The sequence below is a fragment of the Melospiza melodia genome, chromosome 28 (assembly GCF_035770615.1).
Source record: "Melospiza melodia melodia isolate bMelMel2 chromosome 28, bMelMel2.pri, whole genome shotgun sequence".
NCBI classification, from domain to species: domain Eukaryota; kingdom Metazoa; phylum Chordata; class Aves; order Passeriformes; family Passerellidae; genus Melospiza; species Melospiza melodia.
The window spans coordinates 5,869,175-5,876,717 of NC_086221.1; the positions used below are offsets into that span (position 1 = coordinate 5,869,175).

Here is a 7,543-nt window from a genome sequence, read left to right on the forward strand (position 1 = left end):
CTCACAAAAATTCCCCTAAAACTGCTCTTCTTCCCTCACAGTTCTGGAAAATTTTCCTTATTTTCCTCACAAAAATTCCCCTAAAACTGCTCTTCTTCCTCACAGTTCTGGAAATTTTCCTTATTTTCCTCACAAAAATTCCCCTAAAACTGCTCTTCTTCCCCCACAGTTCTGGAAAATTTTCCTTATTTTCCTCACAAAAATTCCCCTAAAACTGCTCTTCTTCCCCCACAGTACTGGAAAATTTTCCTGATTTTCCCCACATGGAAAACTCCTCTTTCCCAGCTTTTACCCAAGTTTTGCAGTGGAACTGTTGATTTTGGGGTTGTTTTTTGCCCCAAACCAGGCTGAATTTAAAAATTCCCCTAAAACTGCTCTTCTTCCCTCACAGTTCTGGAAAATTTTCCTTATTTTCCTCACAAAAATTCCCCTAAAACTGCTCTTCTTCCCTCACAGTTCTGGAAAATTTTCCTGCTTTTCCCCACATGGAAGACTCTTTTTTTCCACCTCTTATCCCAAGTTTTGCAGTGGAACTGTTGATTTTGGGGTAGTTTTTTGGCCCCAAACCAGGCTGAATTTAAACAATTCCCCTAAAACTGCTCTTCTTCCCTCACAGTTCTGGAAAATTTTCCCGATTTTCCCCACAAAAATTCCCCTAGAAACTGCTCTTCTTCCCCCACAGTTCTGGAAAATTTTCCTGCTTTTCCCCACATGGAAAACTCTTTTTCCCAGTTTTGCAGTGGAACTGTTGATTTTTGGGGTTGTTTTTTAGGCCCCAAACCAGGCCGAGGGTTTAACCTCATGGTAAATCAGTTTTTACCTCCTTGCTGTGCTGGATTCCTGATTTTCCAGAGCCAGTGGGGGTGAGATGGAATTTGCAGGTGGATTTTCCTCCACCTCAGGAGGCCTTTTAAGAAAACTGAGGGGCGGAAAATGAGAATTTTTCCTCCTCATCCCCTCAGTGTGGATTGTTGGCTGTGGGTTTGTGTCTTTCCACATTTGGGGCATCTGATGTCAGGCTTTGAGTTGGGGGTGCCAGAGGATTTTCCCCCATTAAAAATTCCCAGAAAACTGCTCTTCTTCCCTCACAGTTCTGGAAAATTTTCCTTATTTTCCTCACAAAAATTCCCCTAAAACTGCTCTTCTTCCTCACAGTTCTGGAAAATTTTCCTTATTTTCCTCACAAAAATTCCCCTAAAACTGCTCTTCTTCCCTCACAGTTCTGAAAATTTTCCTTATTTTCCTCACAAAATTCCCCTAAAACTGCTCTTCTTCCCTCACAGTTCTGGAAAATTTTCCTGCTTTTCCCACATGGAAAACTCCTCTTTTCCAGTTTTTACCCAAGTTTTGCAGTGGAACTGTTGATTTTGGGGTTGTTTTTTAGGCCCGCAAACCAGGCTGAATTTAAAAATTCCCCTAAAACTGCTCTTCTTCCCTCACAGTTCTGGAAATTTTCCTTATTTTCCTCACAAAAATTCCCCTAAAACTGCTCTTCTTCCTCACAGTTCTGGAAAATTTTCCTTATTTTCCCCACAAAAATTCCCTAAAACTGCTCTTCTTCCCTCACAGTTCTGGAAAATTTTCCTGCTTTTCCCCACATGGAAAACTCCTCTTTTCCCAGCTTTTACCCCAAGTTTTGCAGTGGAACTGTTGATTTTTGGGGTTGTTTTCTTTAGGCCCCAAACCAGGCTGAGGGTTTAACTTCGTGGTAAATCAGTTTTTACCTCCTTGCTGTGCTGGATTCCTGATTTTCCAGAGCCAGTGGGGGTGAGATGGAATTTGCAGGTGGATTTTCCTCCACCTCAGGAGGCCTTTTAAGAAACTGAGGGGCGAAAAATGAGAATTTCTTCCTCCCTCATCCCCTCAGTGTGATTTTTCGGGCTGTGGCTTTGTGTCTTTCCACACTGAGAGGTTTTCCCCATAAAAATTCCCAGGAAACAGATGGAAACTTCTCTTCCTTCAGGAAGATTTTATTTTCCCCGTGCAGCACCAGGAGCTGGCAGAGTTTGCTGTAAATAACTGCACCTATTCCATGGAAAACTCAAAACTTTCCAGAGTTTTTCTTTTTTTTCTGCCACTTTTGCAGGCTTGGAATTCCTTTAAAAGCCACAACACCCAGGATTTTTTGATGTTTCCCTTTCTATATCCTGACATTGAAAAAACAACAAAAAAACCCCAAAAATCCCACTTTTGTGTATTCCTGATGTGACAGGTGGGTGGAACATTTTTTATTTTTTGGGGCATTGTTCACACTGCCCAGGGGAAAAGTGGGAGGAAAAAAAAAAGATAAAAAAATTCAATTTTCAGGTGGGGAGGTAGGGAGTGAGCTCAAGGAGGCAAAAATGCTTCACATTTTGACATCAGCACCTGCAGGAGGAAATTCCTGCACCAGCAGCTTTTAAAATGTGCAATATTGAACCTTTTTTATTTTCATTTTATTTTTATTTTTTTTTTTTTTGGAACACGGCTGATCACGGAGATCTGGAATTATTATTTTGTTTTTATTTTTGCTCTGCGTGTTCGGAGCCTGCTCTGGGAAATTTCTGGAGCTGTTTGTAAATAAATTGCAGCACTTTGCTTGGTTCAGGTTGGTTTGATGCCTACCAAATAATAACTTGGACTTTTTTGACATTTTGCAGGCTGGATTTGAATTGAAAATTCATCAGTGAGCACTAAAAAATTTGCAATTTAATTGCTTCCCTTTCCCCTTTATTCCCTTTGTGGAGAAAAGCAATTTAGCTGTTGTAAAATTAATTGTGCACTTAATTGTGTTTTTTTATAGCTTTGGACAGAGGGTTAAGCCCCCCCAAAAAAATAATAATAATATTTGTGGGCTCCTCTCCAAGAAAGTTCCACAGAAATCCAGATTTTCCCTGTGGAAATGAAGCTTGGATGGGAAAATTTCCACCAGGTAAAGCAGGAAAAATAAAAAAATGAGGCGGGAAAAATAAAAAAGTGAGGGAGGAAAAATAAAAATGAGGGAGGAAAAATAAAAATGAGGGAGGAAAAATAAAACAGGGAGGAAAAATAAAAAACTGAGGGAGGAAAATAAAAAAGTGAGGGAGGAAAAATAAAAAAGTGAGGGAGGAAAAATAAAAATGAGGGAGGAAAAATAAAAATGAGGGAGGAAAAATAAAAATGAGGGAGGAAAAATAAAAATGAGGGAGGAAAAATAAAAATGAGGCAGAAAAATAAAATGAGGGAGGAAAAATAACAAATGAGGCAGGAAAAATAAAAAAATGAGGCAGGAAAAATAAAAATGAGGGAGGAAAAATAAAAAATGAGGCAGAAACATAAAAACGAGGGAGGAAAAATAAACAAATGAGGCAGGAAAAATAAAAAAATGAGGCAGGAAAAATAAAAATGAGGCAAGAAAAATAAAAATGAGGAGGAAAAATAAAAAATGAGGGAGGAAAAATAAAAAAGTGAGGGAGGAAAAATAAAAATGAGGCAGGAAAAACAAAAAAATGAGGGAGGAAAAATAAAAATGAGGCAGAAAAATAAAAACGAGGGAGGAAAAATAAAAAAATGAGGCAGGAAAAATAAAAATGAGGCAAGAAAAATAAAAATGAGGCAAGAAAAATAAAAATGAGGGAGGAAAATAAAAAACATGAGGAGGAAAAATAAAAATGAGGGAGGAAAAATAAAAATGAGGAGGAAAAAATCAAAAAATGAGGCAGGAAAAATAAAAATGAATGTGGACAGGATGGTGGAAAAGGAGAGGAGCAGCTCCTCACCAATTTCTTTTTCATTTAGGGATTTTTAGAGTAGGTCTGCTTTAGTTCTGTACTGTGGTGATTTAAAAAAAATAGCAAAAAACAAAAAAAAAGATAAAAATGCAGCGTTACAGAAAGAATTTATTCTTAGGGTCCTGTTGCTGGAGTGGCTTTGGTTTTGTGGGATGTTTGGGGATTTTTTTGTGGCTTGGGTTGTGTGAAATTCAAAAGGATTTTGGTGGAATGGAAGAGTTGGGTTGGAGATAAAGGAGAACCCAGATTTTGGAGGTGGGAATAAACCCCTGATGTTGGTCACACATGGAACACGAAATTAAAAAAAAATAATAGGATTTAGGAAATCTGGAAGCTGAACTCGTGTTTTCCTTCTGGAAATTTCTTTGGGGTTTTTTTTTGGTTTATTTTTTTCCATTTGGAGTGGAAAATTCCTTTATTTTTCACTTGGAGCATCCCCAGGCTTCAGAATCCATGGAATCTTTGGATATAAACGTGTCAGATTTTGGCAGATTCAGTTCCAGATTTTGGCACCTTCAAGCTCAGATTTGCAATAGGTCAGGAAAGGAAAAAATCCCTGGGGTTGGACAATATTTTATTTTTTTACTTGGAACATCCTAAAGCTTCAGAATCCATGGAATCTTTATGATAAATTCCCTGGATTGGACAATTCCTTGTTTTCACTTGGAGCATCCCAGGCTTCAGAATCCATGGAATCTTGGGATAAATGTGTCAGATTTTGGCAGATTCAGTTCAGATTTTGGCAGATTCCAGCTCTGGTTTGCAATAGGTCAGGAAGGGATAAAATCCCTGGGGTTGGAAAATTCCTTTATTTTCACAACATCCCCAGGTTTCATTATCCATGGAATCTTTGGGATAAAATGTGTCAGATTTTGGCAGATTCAGTTCCAGATTTTGGCACCTTCAAGCTCAGGTTGCAATAGGTCAGGAAAGGAAAAAATCCCTTGGGTTGGACAATTCCTTTATTTTTTTTTCACTTACAGCATCCCCAGGCTTCAGAATCCATGGAAGAGTTGGGTGGAGATAAAGGAGAACCCAGAATTTTGGAGGTGGGAATAAACCCCTGATGTTGTCACACCTGGCATGGAACACAAAAATATAAAAAAAAAAATAATAAGATTTAGGGAAATCTGGAAGCTGAACTCGTGTTTTCCTTCTGGAAATTTCTTTGGTTTTTTGGTTATTTTTTTCCATTTGGAGTGGAAAATTCCTTTATTTTTCACTTACAGCATCCCCATGGTTCAAAATCCATGGAATCTTTGGATAAAACGTGTCAGATTTTGGCACATTCAGTTCCAGATTTTGGCAGATTTAAGCTCAGGTTTGCAATAGGTCAGGAAGGGATAAAATCCCTGGAATTGGACATTCCTTTTTTTTTCACTTGAACATCCCAAGGCCTCAGAATCCATGGAATCTTTGGGATAAAATGTCCCAGATTTTGGCAGATTTGGCAGATTCAGTCCCAGATTTTGGAAGATTCAGTTCCAGATTTTGGCAGATTTAGGCTCAGGTTTGCAATAGGTCAGGAAGGAAAAAACCCCTGGGCTTGGACAATATTTTATTTTTTACTTGGAACATCCCAAACCTTCAGAATCCGTGGAATCTTTATGATAAATTCCCTGGAACTTGGACAATATTTTGATTATTTTCACTTAGAACATCCCCAGGTTTCATCATCCGTGGAATCTTTGGGATAAAATGTGTCAGATTTTGGCAGATTCAGATCAGATTTTGGCACCTTCAAGCTCAGGTTTGCAATAGGTCAGGAAGGGATAAAATCCCTGGGTTGGAAAATTCCTTTATTTTTTTTCACTTACAGCATCCCAAGGCCTCAGAATCCATGAAGAGTTGGGTTGGAGATAAAGGAGAACCCAGAATTTTGGAGGTGGAATAAACCCCAGATGTTGGTCACACATGGAACACAAAAATTAAAAAAAAAATAATAATAGGATTTAGGGAAATCTGGAAGCTGAACTCGTGTTTTCCTTCTGGAAATTTCTTTGGTTTTTTTGGTTTATTTTTTTTTTTTCCATTTGGAGTGGAAATTCCTTTATTTTTCACTTGGAGCATCCCCAGGCTTCAGAATCCATGGAATCTTTGGGATAAAATGTCCAGATTTTGGCACATTCAGTTCCAGATTTTGGCACATTTAGACTCAGATTTGCAATAGGAAAATCCCTGGGGTTGGAAAATTCCTTTTTTTTTCACTTACAGCATCCAAAGGCCTCAGAATCTGTGGAATCTTTGAGATAAATTCCCTGGAATTGGACAATTCCTTTTTTTTTTTTTTTTTTTTTTTCATTTATAGCATCCAAGGTTTCATCATCCATGGAATCTTTGGGATAAAACGTGTCAGATTTTGGCAGATTCAGTTCCAGATTTTGGCACATTCAGGCTCAGGTTTACAATAGGTCAGGAAGGGATAAAACCCTTAGGGTTGGAAAATTCCTTTATTTTCACTTACAGCGTCCCCAGGCCTCAGAATCCATGGAATCTTTGGGATAAATTCCCTGGAATTGCACAATTCCTTTTTTATTTTCACTTTGAGCATCTCCAGTTTTCATTATCCATGGAATCTTTGGAATAAAATCTGCCAGATTTTGGCACATTGGCAGATTCAGTCCCAGATTTTGGCACATTTAGGCTCTGGTTTGCATAGGTCAGGAAGGGATAAAATCCCTTGGGGTTGGATAATTCTTTGTTGTTACTTGGAGCATCCCAAGGCATCAAATCCATGGAATCTTTGGGATAAAATGTCCCAGATTTTGGCAGATTTAGAGCCAGATTTTGGCACGTTCAAGCTCTGGTTTGCAATAGGTCAGGAACCCAGAAAATCCCTGGAATTGGACAATTCCTTATTTTTTTTTTTTTCCACTTACAGCATCCCAAGGTTCAGAATCCTGGAATCTTGGAATAAAATGTGTCAGATTTTGGCAGATTCAGTTCCAGATTTTGGCACATTCAAGCTCAGGTTTGCAATAGGTCAGGAAAAGGATAAACCCCTGGAATTGGACAATATTTTATTTTTTACTTGGAACATCCCAAACCTTCAGAATCCATGGAATCTTTGGGCTAAATTCCCTGGAATTGGACAATTCCTTGTTTTCACTTGGAGCATCCCAAGGTTTCATCATCCATGGAATCTTGGAATAAAATGCATCAGATTTTGGCAGATTCAGTGCCAGATTTTGGCACATTTGGCAGATTACAGGGCCAGATTTTGGCACATTCAAGCCATATAAATATCCAAATTCCATATAAATGCCCCAAAATCCATACAAATATGCCAAAATTCCATATAAATATCCCCAAAATTCCATTCAAATATCCCCAAATCCATACAAATATCCCAAAATTCCATATAAATATCCCAAATCCATATAAATATCCCAAATTCCTATAAATATAAATATTTTAAATATCCCCATCCTTCCTCTGAGCAGATTCTGCACTCTGCAGTGGCCGCTTGAAATATTTTGCAAATTTTTTATTTTTTGGGGTTTTTTTCTTCACTTTCGCCCTCAGATCACTCCTGCACTCGTGATTTGCCAAAGGTTTCTTTTTGACATCGTTGGTTACCACATTTCCTGCAAAAAAAAATTTAAAAAAAAATCAATTTTTGAGTAGTTTTGTGTGCATGAACAAAGGTTTGGGCAGGAGATTTCATCTCAGGCAGGGTGGAACAGGAGAATTGGAATTTCAGCCATTTCAGCAGGAATAACTGGAATAATTTGTGTTTATTTTGATTTTTTAAATTCCTTTCTGGGTGATTTTTTCTGTGTTTTAGGAAGGCT

At 38.0% G+C, this 7,543-nt stretch overlaps 1 long non-coding RNA gene across 1 annotated transcript in view; it reads left to right on the top strand.

Annotated features, from left to right (window-relative positions):
* The window catches only part of LOC134430202 (uncharacterized), a 63,774-nt gene extending 58,660 nt beyond the window's left edge, over positions 1-5,114 (top strand). Inside the window, exons 2-3 of the long non-coding RNA XR_010030769.1 lie at positions 4,519-4,662; positions 5,071-5,114. This is a non-coding gene — a long non-coding RNA (uncharacterized LOC134430202). The remainder of the gene's footprint in view (positions 1-4,518; positions 4,663-5,070) is intronic.
* The last annotated feature ends 2,429 nt before the right edge of the window (positions 5,115-7,543 follow it).